The sequence below is a fragment of the Pseudophryne corroboree genome, assembly GCF_028390025.1.
Source record: "Pseudophryne corroboree isolate aPseCor3 chromosome 3 unlocalized genomic scaffold, aPseCor3.hap2 SUPER_3_unloc_14, whole genome shotgun sequence".
NCBI lineage: Eukaryota > Metazoa > Chordata > Amphibia > Anura > Myobatrachidae > Pseudophryne > Pseudophryne corroboree.
Genome location: NW_026967502.1, coordinates 2,317,930 through 2,334,253, shown reverse-complemented (window position 1 = coordinate 2,334,253; position 16,324 = coordinate 2,317,930). Strand labels below are relative to the sequence as shown.

General features: G+C 44.5%; 2 pseudogenes; both read left to right on the top strand.

Annotated features, from left to right (window-relative positions):
* The first annotated feature begins 9,077 nt into the window (after positions 1 to 9,077).
* On the top strand, positions 9,078 to 9,195 carry LOC134983417 (5S ribosomal RNA; annotated as a pseudogene).
* Positions 9,196 to 9,337: 142 nt separating this feature from the next.
* Positions 9,338 to 9,455, top strand: LOC134983420 (5S ribosomal RNA; annotated as a pseudogene).
* Positions 9,456 to 16,324: the final 6,869 nt, after the last annotated feature.

Here is a 16,324-nt window from a genome sequence, read left to right as displayed (position 1 = left end):
GCCCATTACACATTATTACACACCGTAATGACCATTACACATTATTACACACCATAATGCCCATTACACATTATTACACACCGTAATGCCCATTACACATTATTACACACCATAATGCCCATTACACATTATTACACACCATAATGCCCATTACACATTATTACACACTGTAATGCCCATTACACATTATTACACACCATAATGCCCATTACACATTATTACACACCGTAATGCCCATTACATATTATTACACACCGTAATGCTCATTACACATTATTACACACCATAATGCCCATTACACATTACTACACACCGTAATGCCCATTACACATTATTACACACGTAATGCCCATTACACATTATTACACACCGTAATGCCCATTATACATTATTACACACCGTAATGCCCATTACACATTATTACACACCGTAATGCCCATTTCACATTATTACACACGTAATGCCCATTACACATTATTACACACGTAATGCCCATTACACATTATTACACACCGTAATGCCCATTATACATTATTACACACCGTAATGCCCATTACATATTATTACACACCGTAATGCCCATTACACATTATTACACACCATAATACCCATTACATATTATTACACACCGTAATGCCCATTACATATTATTACACACCGTAATGCCCATTACACATTATTATACACGTAATGCCCATTACACATTATTACACATCGTAATGCCCATTACACATTATTACTAGTGATGTGCACTGGCAATTTTTCGGGTTTTGTGTTTTGGTTTTTGGTTCAGTTCCGCGGCCGTGTTTTGGGTTCGAACGCGTTTTGGCAAAACCTCACCGAAATTTTTTTGTCGGATTCGGGTGTGTTTTGGATTTGGGTGTTTTTTTTTCAAAAAACCCTAAAAAACAGCTTAAATCATAGAATTTGGGGGTTATTTTGATCCCATAGTATTATTAACCTCAATAACCATAATTTACACTCATTTTCAGTCTATTCTGAACACCTCACAATATTATTTTTAGTCCTAAAATTTGCACCGAGGTCGCTGGATGACTAAGCTAAGCGACCCAAGTGGCCGACACAAACACCTGGCCCATCTAGGAGTGGCACTGCAGTGTCACGCAGGATGGCCCTTCAAAAAAATACTCCCCAAACAGCACATGACACAAAGAAAAAAAGAGGTGCAATGAGGTAGCTGTGTGACTAAGATAAGCGACCCAAGTGGCCGACACAAACACCTGGTCCATCTAGGAGTGGCACTGCAGTGTCACGCAGGATGGCCCTTCAAAAAAATACTCCCCAAACAGCACATGACGCAAAGAAAAAAAGAGGCGCAATGAGGTAGCTGTGTGACTAAGCTAAGCGACCCTAGTGGCCGACACAAACACCTGGCCCATCTAGGAGTGGCACTGCAGTGTCACGCAGGATGGCCCTTCAAAAAAAATACTCCCCAAACAGCACATGACGCAAAGAAAAATGAAAGAAAAAAGAGGTGCAAGATGGAATTGTCCTTGGGCCCTCCCACCCACCCTTATGTTGTATAAACAGGACATGCACACTTTAACGAACCCATCATTTCAGCGACAGGGTCTGCCACACGACTGTGACTGAAATGACTGGTTGGTTTGGGCCCCCACCAAAAAAGAAGCAATCTCTCCTTGCACAAACTGGCTCTATGGAGGCAAGATGTCCACCTCATCATCATCGTCCGATTCATCACCCCTTTCACTGTGTACATCCCCCTCCTCACAGATTATTAATTTGTCCCCACTGGAATCCACCATCTCAGGTCCCCGTGTACTTTCTGGAGGCAATTGCTGCTGGTGAATGTCTCCACGGAGGAATTGATTATAATTCATTTTAATGAACATCATCTTCTCCACATTTTCTGGAAGTAACCTCGTACGCCGATTGCTGACAAGGTGAGCGGCGGCACTAAACACTCTTTCGGAGTACACACTGGAGGGAGGGCAACTTAGGTAGAATAAAGCCAGTTTCTGCAAGGGCCTCCAAATTGCCTCTTTTTCCTGCCAGTATACGTACGGACTGTCAGACGTGCCTACTTGGATGCGGTCACTCATATAATCCTCCACCATTCTTTCAATGGTGACAGAATCATATGCAGTGACAGTAGACAACATGTCAGTAATCGTTGGCAGGTCCTTCAGTCCGGACCAGATGTCAGCACTCGCTCCAGACTGCCGTGCATCACCGCCAGCGGGTGGGCTCGGAATTCTTAGCCTTTTCCTCGCACCCCCAGTTGCAGGAGAATGTGAAGGAGGAGCTGTTGACGGGTCGCGTTCCGCTTGACTTGACAATTTTCTCACCAGCAGGTCTTTGAACCTATGCAGACTTGTGTCTGCCGGAAAGAGAGATACAACGTAGGTTTTAAATCTAGGATCGAGCACGGTGGCCAAAATGTAGTGCTCTGATTTCAACAGATTGACCACCCGTGAATCCTGGTTAAGCGAATGAAGGGCTCCATCCACAAGTCCCACATGCCTAGCGGAATCGCTCTGTTTTAGCTCCTCCTTCAATGCCTCCAGCTTCTTCTGCAAAAGCCTGATGAGGGGAATGACCTGACTCAGGCTGGCAGTGTCTGAACTGACTTCACGTGTGGCAAGTTCAAAAGGTTGCAGAACCTTGCACAACGTTGAAATCATTCTCCACTGCGCTTGAGACAGGTGCATTCCACCTCCTTTGCCTATATCGTGGGCAGATGTATAGGCTTGAATGGCCTTTTGCTGCTCCTCCATCCTCTGAAGCATATAGAGGGTTGAATTCCACCTCGTTACCACCTCTTGCTTCAGATGATGGCAGGGCAGGTTCAGGTGTTTTTGGTGGTGCTCCAGTCTTCTGTACGAGTTGCCTGTACGCCGAAAGTGGCCCGCAATTCTTCTGGCCACCGACAGCATCTCTTGCACGCCCCTGTCGTTTTTTAAATAATTCTGCACCAACAAATTCAAGGTATGTGCAAAACATGGGACATGCTGGAATTTGCCCAGATGTAATGCACGCACAATATTGCTGGTGTTGTCCGATGCCACAAATCCCCAGGAGAGTCCAATTGGGGTAAGCCATTCTGCGATGATCTTCCTCAGTTGCCGTAAGAGGTTTTCAGCTGTGTGCGTATTCTGGAAAGTGGTGATACAAAGCGTAGCCTGCCTAGGAACGAGTTGGCGTTTGCGAGATGCTGCTACTGGTGCCGCCGCTGCTGTTCTTGCAGCGGGAGGCAATACATCTACCCAGTGGGCTGTCACAGTCATGTAGTCCTGAGTCTGCCCTGCTCCACTTGTCCACATGTCCGTGGTTAAGTGGACATTGGGTACAACTGCATTTTTTAGGACACTGGTGACTCTTTTTCTGACATCTGTGTACATTCTCGGTATCGCCTGCCTAGAGAAATGGAACCTAGATGGTATTTGGTACAGGGGACACAGTACCTCAATCAAGTCTATAGTTGGCTCTGAAGTAACGATGGATACCGGAACCACGTTTCTCACCGCCCAGGCTGCCAAGGCCTCAGTTATCCGCTTTGCAGCAGGATGACTGCTGTGATATTTCATCTTCCTCGCAAAGGACTGTTGGACAGTCAATTGCTTACTGGAAGTAGTACAAGTGGTCTTCCGACTTCCCCTCTGGGATGACCATCGACTCCCAGCAGCAACAACAGCAGCGCCAGCAGCAGTAGGCGTTACACTCGAGGATGCATCGGAGGAATCCCAGGCAGGAGAGGACTCGTCAGACTTGCCAGTGACATGGCCTGCAGGACTATTGGCTTTCCTGGGTAAGGAGGAAATTGACACTGAGGGAGTTGGTGGTGTGGTTTGCGTGAGCTTGGTTACAAGAGGAAGGGATTTACTGGTCAGTGGACTGCTTCCGCTGTCGCCCAAAGTTTTTGAACTTGTCACTAACTTATGATGAATGCGCTGCAGGTGACGTATAAGGGAGGATGTTCCGAGGTGGTTAACGTCCTTACCCCTTCTTATTACAGCTTGACAAAGGCAACACACGGCTTGACACCTGTTGTCCGCATTTGTTATGAAATAATTCCACACCGAAGAGCTGATTTTTTTTGTATTTTGACCAGGCATGTCAATGGCCATATTCCTCCCACGGACAACAGGTGTCTCCCCGGGTGCCTGACTTAAACAAACCACCTCACCATCAGAATCCTCCTTGTCAATTTCCTCCCCAGCGCCAGCAACACCCATATCCTCATCCTGGTGTACTTCAACACTGACATCTTCAATTTGACTATCAGGAACTGGACTGCGGGTGCTCCTTCCAGCACTTGCAGGGGGCGTGCAAATGGTGGAAGACGCAAGCTCTTCCCGTCCAGTGTTGGGAAGGTCAGGCATCGCAACCGACACAATTGGACTCTCCTTGGGGATTTGTGATTTCGAAGAACGCACAGTTCTTTGCTGTGCTTTTGCCAGCTTAAGTCTTTTCATTTTTCTAGCGAGAGGCTGAGTGCTTCCATCCTCATGTGAAGCTGAACCACTAGCAATGAACATAGGCCAGGGCCTCAGCCGTTCCTTGCCACTCCGTGTCGTAAATGGCATATTGGCAAGTTTACGCTTCTCCTCAGACGCTTTTAATTTTGATTTTTGGGTCATTTTACTGATCTTTTGTGTTTTGGATTTTACATGCTCTGTACTATGACTTTGGGCATCGGCCTTGGCAGACGACGTTGATGGCATTTCATCGTCTCGGCCATGACTAGTGGCAGCAGCTTCAGCACGAGGTGGAAGTGGATCTTGATCTTTCCCTATTTTTTTAACCTCCACATTTTTGTTCTCCATATTTTGCACTCAACTAAAAGCCACCACAGGTATACAATGTAGATGGATGGATAGTATAGTATTATTACTTATGGACGACGAGTGACGACACAGAGGTAGGTACAGCCGTGGCCTACCGTACTGCTATATATATAATATATACAGAATAATAATAACGGACCTGGTGGACACTGTCAGCAGACTGCTAAACTAGTATGAAGAAAAAAAAGCCAGGTATACAATGTAGATGGATGGATAGTATACTATTATTACTTATGGACGACGAGTGACGACACAGAGGTAGGTACAGCCATGGCCTACCGTACTGCTATATATATAATATATACAGAATAATAATAACGGACCTGGTGGACACTGTCAGCAGACTGCTAAACTAGTATGAAGAAAAAAAAGCCACCACAGGTATACAATGTAGATGGATGGATAGTATACTATTATTACTTATGGACGACGAGTGACGATACAGAGGTAGGTACAGCCGTGGCCTACCGTACCGCTATTAATATATAATATACTGTATAATAAATGGACCTGGTGGACACTGTCAGCAGACTGCTAAACTACTAGTATAAAGAAAAAAAGCCACCACAGGAGTGTTTTTCAGGCAGACAAACGTATACTGGACTGGTGGTCACTGTCAGCAAAACTGTGCACTGTACTCCTGCTATAACTGCTCCCCAGTCCCCACAATTAGGCAGTGTGAGCAGTGCACTCAGCACAGACATATCATGCAGCACACTGAGCACAGATATGGTATGGAGCGTTTTTTTCAGGCAGAGAACGGATTAAACTGGTGGTCACACTCACTACTATCAGCAAAACCCTGCACTGTACTCCTAACAGCTGCTCCCCGTCCCCAATCCTCCCCACAATTATAACAATGTCACTCTTAGTCTTTTCTATTATGACTATAACAGAGAGGACGCCAGCCACGTCCTCTCCCTATCAATCTCAATGCACGTGTGAAAATGGCGGCGACGCGCGGCTGCTTATATAGAATCCGAATCTCGCGAGAATCCGACAGCGGGATGATGACGTTCTGGCGCGCTCGGGTTAACCGAGCCATATGGGAGAATCCGAGTATGGCTCGGATCCGTGTAAAAAGGCTGAAGTTCGGGGGGGTTCGGTTTCTCGGAAACCGAACCCGCTCATCACTAATTATTACACACCGCAATGCCCATTACATATTATTACACACCGTAATGCCCATTACACATTATTACACACGTAATGCCCATTACACATTATTACACATCGTATTGCCCATTACACATTACTACACACCGTCATGCTCATTACACATTATTACACACCGTAATGCCCATTACATATTATTACACACTGTAATGCCAATAAAAACATTACATACTGTAATGCCCATTACATATTACACTGCACACCATAATGCCCATTACACATTATTACACACCATAATGCCCATTACACATTATTACACACCGTAATGCCCTTTACACATTATTACACACCGTAATGCCCATTACACATTATTACCCACCATAATGCCCATTACACATTATTACACACCATAATGCCCGTTACACATTATTACACACCGTAATGCCCATTACACATTATTACACATCGTAATGCTCATTACACATTATTACACACCGTAATGGCCATTACATATTATTACACACCGTAATGCCCATTATACATTATTACACACGTAATTCCCATTACACATTATCACACACGTAATGCCCATTACACATTATTACACACCGTTATGCTCATTACACATTATTACACACTGTAATGCCCATTACACATTATTACACAGCATAATGTCCATTACACATTATTACACACCGTAATGCCCGTTACACATTATTACACACCGTAATACCCGTTACACATTATTACACACCGTAATGTCCATTACACATTATTACACACTGTAATGCCCATTACACATTATTACACACTGTAATGCACATTACACACTATTACACACCGTAATGCCCATTACACATTATTACACACTGTAATGCCCATTACACATTATTACACACTGTAATGCACATTACACATTATTATTAGATATGAGCGGGTTCGGTTCCCTGAGAACTGAACCCCCAGAACTTCATGCTCTGAGCCTGGATCCGAGCCTGGTCGGGACTTCTAACCAAACTCGGAAACCAGAACGAGGCAAAACATCATCATCCCACTGTCAGATTTTCACAGGATTTGGGTTCCATATAAACATCCACATGTCTCTGCCATTTTCACTCCAGACTTGGAGAGTGAGGGAGACAGACCACTGTCTCTCTGTGGGTGGTGGCATTGGGTGGGGTTAGTGTGTGCTCTGTAGGGGTGCTGCTGTAGTCACTGTGGTGTACCTGTGCTGTGTTAGGGGTGCTGTCCTGTCACTGGTGTTTCATGTGCTGCAGCTGTACATGGGTGTTGCTGTCCTGGCTGTCCCTGTGTTGTACAGGGTGCAGGGGCACTGTCCTCCTGTATGCTGGACAATATAGGGGTGCTGCTGGCACTGTATGTTGTAAAAAATCAGAGGTGCAGTTGTGAAATATTAAAAGCACACTGCTGTATGCTGTAAAATATAGGGGTGTTGCTGTTCAAATAACATTACACTGGCCCTGTATGCTATAAAAATTAAGGGGTACAGTTGTTAAAAATTAAAAGCACACTGCTCCCGTGTGCTGTAAAATATAGGGGTGCTGCTGGCTATGTATGTTGTAAAAATTCAGGGGTGCAGATGTTAAAATTTTTATCCTTCTGCCAATAGGCTCCTTTATCAGTCCATCTATTTTTCCAGCAATGTGATAGGTCTTCTTAGTACTTATAACCTGGACACATGAGAGCATGAGAGAGAAGCTCTCGTGACCAAGCCTGAAGAGGTGAAACGTACGTCGAGTACGTCCTTAGTGACGTCATCGCGGACGCCCAGTCCGGAAACGGGCGGCCGCGCTCATCACCGCAGCGGGACTCTGAGTGAGGAAACAACGACACGGGCCGCATACCTTGCGGCGGCGGTAAACAACACACTAGACCACCAGGGTTTTTTATATTTGCATTTCGTATTTACATCCATTACTCTGTGTGGCAAAAAGTGTTTACCCACATACCCAATATATTTAATATCGTCCCACAACAATATTTGGTACCGATATTGTGCATTCTCCGGTAGCACAATTTGGCTACCCATATATCCTATATGCTTAGTATCATTTCACATGAATAACAAGCACTTATATTGTACCTTTCTCCCGCTCATGCCCATATATTAGACTAGGTTACTTTACCTTGATTTCTGATACTAATCATTGTGGTGTACCTATGGTATATTTTGATTTCATTTTTTTACTTGACATATATTCAAGATTAACCAGCATATTAATATGGCATATATGCATTACGTTTGATTCTGCCATTTTCTGTTCATTTTTTCGCCTATTTATTTTTATTTTTGTATAATGTTATGTGAGCCAGCCGTGAGCTCTTAACAATCACATGATTATCCATTTATTTTGATTTATATTTTGTGTTTCTTGTAAAGAACTTTTACTAATAGCATTATTTCTGCTATTTTCTGGGGAGCTGACCCAGAGCTCAAAAGTCAACAACCAATTTGACCCAGCCCCAATTTTCATACAGCATCCATCTGCAACATCTCATCTTTTCATCACATTCCATTACCACACATAATCACCACTCCACATCTGCAACATCTCATCTCTTCATCACATTTCATTACCACACACAATCACCACTTCACACCCTTTTTTCTATCAGCAGACACACATCTCACACACACACATAGCTTCACAATTTTTCCAACACACATTCATATTCATTCCTTTTTTTCCCCCTTTTTTTTCTTTTCCATCTCTCTTCAATTTCCCTCATCAACATTTCTCCACCACCAACACACACTCCTATCTGGAAATACCATTTCAGAACAATTTTTTCATCATATGTGAAGTACAGCCAGCAGAGTGTGGTTTTTCTATTACCTTTTTCACATTTGGCTCACGGCCATACTACCCTGAATACGCCCGATCCTGTCCAATCTCGGAAGCTAAGCAGACATGGCCTGGGCAGTATCAGGAAGGGGAACCTTCTGAGAATACCAGGTGCAGTGGGCCCCTTTTTCAAGAATAATATCCTTTCACCACACTTTTGCCTCTGGAAAAACGTATTGAATCTATTTTTCTCTGATTTATGTATGGTACAGATAGTAGCAGTGATCTTCTTTTGTCATTTCATTTAATTTCATCCTAACAATCGGCCCACGGCCATACTACCCTGAATACGCCCGATCTTGTCCGATCTCGGAAGCTAAGCAGGCATGGCCTGGGCAGTATCAGGAAGGGGAACCTCCTGAGAATACCAGGTGCAGTGGGCCCCTTTTTCAAGAATAATATCCTTTCACCACACTTTTGCCTCTGGAAAAACGTATTGAATCTATTTTTCTCTGATTTATGTATGGTACAGATAGTAGCAGTGATCTTCTTTTGTCATTTCATTTAATTTCATCCTAACAATCGGCCCACGGCCATACTACCCTGAATACGCCCGATCTTGTCCGATCTCGGAAGCTAAGCAGGCATGGCCTAGTCAGTATCCGGAAGGGAAACCTCCTGAGAATACCAGGTGCAGTGGGCCCTTTTTCACTAAATATAACCTCTGACTTATTCTCCCATTTTTTCTTACCTCTCTGGTATTTCAATCTCCAGTTTTACACCACAACCACGCTACCAGGTACACCTACATTTTGGGCATGCTCAGTGATGATTTTTCTTGATGCCTTTAATACCGTTTGGTACCACACGGCATCCATACACAACATACTATATATACTTTCAACGTATATACAGATATATAACATATCACTGTCGCTTGATATTTTCACCTCTTTCAATCATCTTGTACCTCATATGTTAAAAAGGTCAACAAGTGTTTTTTATTAGTCAACAAGCTCCTTTATTATAGATACCATTTTTTTGTTATAATTATATTCATTATTATTTTACTTTTATCTTCAAGAAATAAATAAAGGTTAAGTTTTATTTTATTTCCTTTCACTACTCATAATCTGATCTTTACTAAGGAGTGCTCCCAAACAAGGTTTTTTTGTCTTTTCTCTCCTTTTTATTGTAAAAATTAAAAGCACACTGCTGTATGCTGTAAAATATAGCGGTGTTGCTGTTTAAATAAACAATACACTAGCCCTGTATGTTGTAAAAATTCAGGGGTGTAGTTAAAAATTAAAAGCACACTGCTCCTGTATACTGTAAAATATAGGGGTGTTGCTGTTCAAATAACATTTCACTGGCCCTCTATGCTGTAAGTATACAGGGGTGCTGTGAAAAAAGGGGCACTGTTCTGTGTGCTGTAATAATAAAGGGGTACTGTCCTGTGAAATGAAGAACAATTTGGAGGAAAAAAATTGTGCAAGATCAGGAACCACTTCCAGTTCCTAGTACTAGAGCTGAAGCTGCTGCTGCCACCAGTCATGACATTGACAATTTAATTCCATCAACGTCGTCTGCTGAGGCCGATGCCCAATGTCATAGATGGCGTGTAAAATCCAAGAAGCAAAAATGAATAATTAGAAAAAAAAGAAATTATCTGATGAGAAACGTAAAATTGGCAATATGCTTTTCATGACACGAAGTGGCAAGGAAAGGCTAAGGCCTTGGCATATGTTCATGACTGGGGCTCAGCTTCTCATAAGGATGGAAGCCCTCCTCCCTCTCGAAAAAAATGAAGCTTGTTAAAGCACAGGAAAAAACATCTGTGCATTCAGAGATATCGCAAATACCCAAGGAGAGTCCAAGTGTGTCCGCGGTTGCGATGTCTAGGTCTGACCTTCCCAAGACTGTATGGAAAGAGGAGGATCCTACCACCATTTGCACGCCCCCTGCAAGTGCTGGGAGGAGCACCACCAGTCCAGTTGCTGATACTGAGATTGAGGATGTAACTATAGAAGTACACCAGGATGAGCGGGATATTGGTGTGGCTGGCGCTGAGGAGGAAGTTGACCATGAGGATTCTGATGGTGATGTGGTTGGTTTGAATAAGGCACCAGTGGAGACAGTTGTTGTCCATGGGATGAGAAAGGCCACCTCTTCGGTGTAGAAATATTTCACCTCAAATCCGGAGAACAGGTGTCAAGCCATGTATTGCCTTTGTCAATCCATAATAAATAGGGGTAAGGATGTTAACCACTTAGGAACATCCTCTCTTATACATCACCTGCAGCGCCTTCATCATAAGTCATTGTCAAGTTCAGAAACTTTGGGTAAGAGCATAAGCAGTCCACTGACACCTAAATCCCTTCTTCCTGTTGTACCTAAGCTCCTGCAAGCCACACCACCAACTCCCTCAACGTCAATTTCCTACTCAGTCAGGAACATCAGTAGTCCTGCAGGCCATGCCATTGGCATGACTGACAAGTCCTCTCTTAACTGGGATCCTCTGGAGGATCCTTCAGTGGTATGCCTACTGCTGCTGCTGGAAGTCAATCGTCATCCCAGAGGGGAAGTCAGAAGACCACTTGTACTACTTCAACTAAGCAATTGACTGTCCACAGTCCTTTGCAAGGAAGTTGAAATATGACAGCAGTCACCCTGTTGCAAAGCGGATAACTAAGGTCATAACAACTATGCTGGTGGTAGACGTGCGTCCAGTATCCGCCATTAGTGAAGTGGGATTTAGACAGTTGATGGACATTCTGTGTCCCCTGTACCAAATCCTGTCTAGATTCCACTTTACTAGGCAAGCGATTCCCGGACTGTATAGGGACATTAAGAAAAGCTGTCCTCTGTGTCCTTAAAAAATGCGGATGTACCCAATGTCCACTTAACCACGGACAAACGAAGGACTACATGACTATGACAGCCCACTGGGTAGATGTTTTGCCTCCCGCAGCAACAACAGCAGCGGCACCAGTAGCAGCATCTCGCAAATGCCAACTCATTCCTAGGCAAGCTACGCTGTGTATCACTGGTTGCTGTAAGAGGCACACCACCGACAACCTCTTACGGAAACTGAGGGACATCATCGCACAATGGCTTACCCCACTTAGACTCTCCTGGGGATTTGTGATATCTAACAACGCCGCCAATATTGTGCGTGCATTACATCTGGGCAAATTCCAGCACGTCCCATGTTTTGCACATACAATTAATTTGGTGGTGCAGAATTTTTTGAAAAAGGACAGGGGCGTGTATGCAATGCTGTCGGTGGCCCGAAAAATTGCGTGCCACTTTCGACATTAAGCCACAGCGTGCCAAAGACTGGAGCGCCAGCAAACACTCCTGAACCTGCCCTGCCATCACCTGAAGCAAGAGGTGGTAACGAGAGGGAATTCAACACTCTATATGCTTCAGAGGATGGAGGAGCAGCAAAAGGCCATTCAAGCCTATACATCCACCTACGATACAGGCAGTGGCGTAACTAGATTTTTTTTTTCCCCAAGCCAAAATATTCTCTAGAACCCCCACCACCCATAATTGGCACTAGCAAAGCGGTGTATCTGCGCGCGCCAAAGATGCGCACCACAAAAAGGGGCATGGCTTTGCATAAAGGGGCGTGGCATTGCAGGAAAAGACTACCTTATACCCCAGTTTTGCAACCTGTACGCCCAGACATTGGCCTCCACAGGAAAACATTACTCCTGATTAATGCCCCTTACATTATTTGTCATTTTTCCTCCATATAGTAAATCCCAGTATACATTATGCAATGGCCCTTAGACATTATGCCACACACAATAATGCCCATGACACAATATGCCATATACCATAATGCCCCTGACACATTATACCACACACCGGTATGCCTGTGACACATTATGACAGGTATCGCAATGCCCGTTATACATTATGCTACACACTGCAATGCCCCTGATACATTATAGCACATACAATGCCTGTGACACATTATGACACACACTGCAATGCCCGTGATACATTATGCCACACACTGCAATGTCCATGATACATTATGCCACACACTGCAATGATCCCGAGACATTATACCACATACCACAATGCCCATGATATAGTATACCACACACCGTAATTCCTGTGACACATACCGCAATGCCCGTTATACCCTATGCCACACACTGCAATGCCCGTTATACATTATGCCACACACTGCAATGCCCCTGAGATATTATACCACAATTCCCGTGATATAGTATGCCACACACCGTAATGCCTGTTGACACATTATGAGACACACCGCAATGTCCGTGATAAATTATGCTACACACCGCAATGCCCATTACACATTAAGTCCTACAGTAAGGCTTCTAATTACTTTTAAATTACCTGCTCATTGCCAGGGATTTCATGCTCTTGGTTCCATGCACGGTGCCAGGGGTTTTCATGCTCAGGGTCTCATGCTCGTTGCCAGGGATTTCATACGGTAGGTGTTATGTTTGTTTCCAGATGTATCACGTGCTGGGTTTCAAGCTTTTTGCCAGGTAATAATATTCGTTGCCAGGGGTTTCATGTACTGGGTGTCATACTCGTTGCTAGGGGGTAATGTTTGTTGCCTGGGATTTAATGAGCTGGGTGTTGTGCTTGTAACAAGGGGGTAATGCTTGTTGCTAGGGCTGTGCTCCCAGTGCCACATATGCCCCCAGTGCCAGATATTCCCCCACAGTGCCAGGTACACATATACCGCCGGTGCCAAATATGCCCACCCCAGTGCTATGTACACATATACCCCCAGGGCCAAATATGCTCCCCCAGTGCCAAATATGCTCCCCCAGAACCAAATATGCTCCCCCAGAACCAAATATGCTCCCCCAGGGCCAAATATGCCCCCCAGTGCCAAATATGCTCCCCCAAGTGCCAAATATGCCCCCTAGTGCAAAATATGCTCTCCCAGTGCCAGGGACCCCCCTATCCCCTCTGGGCTCCCCCGCTGCTGTGCTGTGAGTTTTGGGTAGGAGGACACAGAGGGCACAGCCGCGCCTCTCCTGAGTCCTTCCTGCATCTCCGGCGGCAGCGGTGTGTCTGTCAAATGAAGTGCCGGTTTGTAAGCCTATCAGAGCTCACACATGAGCACTTCATTAAACATACACGCCGCTGCCACCGGAGACCCAGAAGGGACACAGGAGAGATGCGTGCTGTGCCCTCCATGTCCATCCCAGCAGAAAGTGGTGGCAGCTAGGGCGCCCAGCAGCCCTGCGTACTTCCAAGCGATTGCAGTGGCTGAGGACCCCTACTTACGTTACTGGATACAGGCAAAGGAGGTTGAATACACCTGACTCAAGCGCAACGGAGAATGATTTCCGTGTTTTGCAAGGTTCTCAAACCCTACAAACTTGCCACACGTGAAGTCAATTCAGACACTGCCAGCTTGAGTCAGGTCATTCCCCTCATCAGGATTTTGCAGAAGCAGCTAGAGAAACTGAAGGAGGAGCTAATACAGAGCAATTCCGCTAAGTATGTGGGACTTGTGAATGGAGGGTTTATATCTAAAGAAGCCTTAATGTGTGGTGCACTCTTTTTTTGTTTATGTTTCATGAATAAATGAAAACTTTTATTATTTTTATTTTAAGATAGATTTTTCAATAGGCATGACATTAGGCAATTGATTGTCAGCCTGGAAAGACAAAAAATTAATGAAAGATATAAAATAATTTATATACCAGCGCTACCTATGTATGGGTATATGGGTAGAGCAATAATTGATATAAGCAAGTGAAATATAAAAGAGATAAAACACAGGTTTTATTTATCAAATTTATGAGATCCTTTCACAACGGGATTGTGATCTCAGAAAAAAACTTTTTACAGCTGCGCCCTGCAGAGCGTTACTACTGTATACAACCTAAGTGCTCCCTGCAGAGCATTACTACTGCATACAACCTAAGTGCTCCCTGCAGAGCGTTACTACTGCATACAACTTAAGTGCTCCCTGCAGAGCGTTACTACTGCATACAACCTAAGTGCTCCCTGCAGAGCGTTACTACTGCATACAACCTCAGTGCTCCCTGCAGAGCGTTACTACTGCATACAACCTAAGTGCTGCCTGCAGAGCGTTACTACTGCATACAACCTAAGTGCTCCCTGCAGAGCGTTACTACTGCATACAACCTAAGTGCTCCCTGCAGAGCGTTACTACTGCATACAACCTAAGTGACCTTTTCTGGTAACCACGATGTCTTACAATGACCACTTTGTTACTACCTGTAGCGTATCACACGTTAAGACAGTGTTACTACCTATAATGTATAACAGTGGGATCGTTCTCAAAGGCACAAAGAAACATATATGTACAATTCAGCATGTGTAATAATATTGGGATAGAGAGGAAATGTTTTCCTATAACAAGTATATCATTGTAAAACCCAGGCACCGATGTGATCAAGCAAACATGAAACGTACGTCATCGGAAGCTCAGACGTACACTGTCTCCGGGTGTGTGGATGTCATACCTGACCCGGCGTTTGTGCTCTCGAGCAGCTCCCAGCGCAGCGTTACATGTCTCCTAGCGGTACTGACACCGCTCTCTGCACAGTACTACAGATTCCCCAGCAGCATTGACACTGCAGCCACCATTTCAGGCAGGTACTCAGAGCGGCTCTCTCATTCCTGGGACACCGCTCACCTCCTCTGCAATGTGTACCGGCAACAGGGGAGGGAGCGACTGATCCCGGGGACAGCAGAAGCTGCTGCACTTTATCTTTCCTTCTGCTCTGGTGCTTTCCCTGCTCTCATTGTTCCCAGTCACTGCCCCGCGGCACATAGGATAAAAGTAGAAGGGGGATTCAGCCTATATACACCAGAGCTTCTTTATATCTATCAGAGGAAGGATCTCTATCAGAAGAATGGTTATAGCACTGTTTATATAACAGCATATATTATCATTATTACAGGCTGCTACTCTCTCCCCAACCTCATTCATTCTTCAGATGTTATATTTCTGTAGCGGGTGCTGGAGATACAGAAAGGTGGTTCTCCTGATTTGTGGAGTCATTGCATACAGACGTCATTACTAGTCACTGGTTACTACTCGTTATCTGACTGATTTATATTTATATCAGGCGTCACTCAGTGATTGGCAATAGTATTGTGTAGATCACAGGTTCTCAAACTCGGTCCTCAGGACCCCACACAGTGCATGTTTTGCAGGTCTCCTCACAGAATCGCAAGTGAAATAATTAGCTCCACCTGTGGAACTTTTAAAATGTGTCAGTTAGTAATTAATACACCTGTGCACCTGCTGGGTTACCTGCAAAACATGCACCGTGTGGGGTCCTGAGGACCGAGTTTGAGAACCCCTGGTGTAGATACATGTTGGGACAACTTAGCAGGCCTTTGGAATGAAACAGGCAGAAAGCTGGATATTATCTATGCACTAATCTTGGGATAATATAATGTATACCTCGCTCTGTGACAGGGTTTCATATTGTATACCTTGTTACAGGGAATATCCCTTCTCAATAACAATATTGTCACAGAAGTGATACAAATGTGTAGAATTGGATATGCATGCCTTAGAGAACT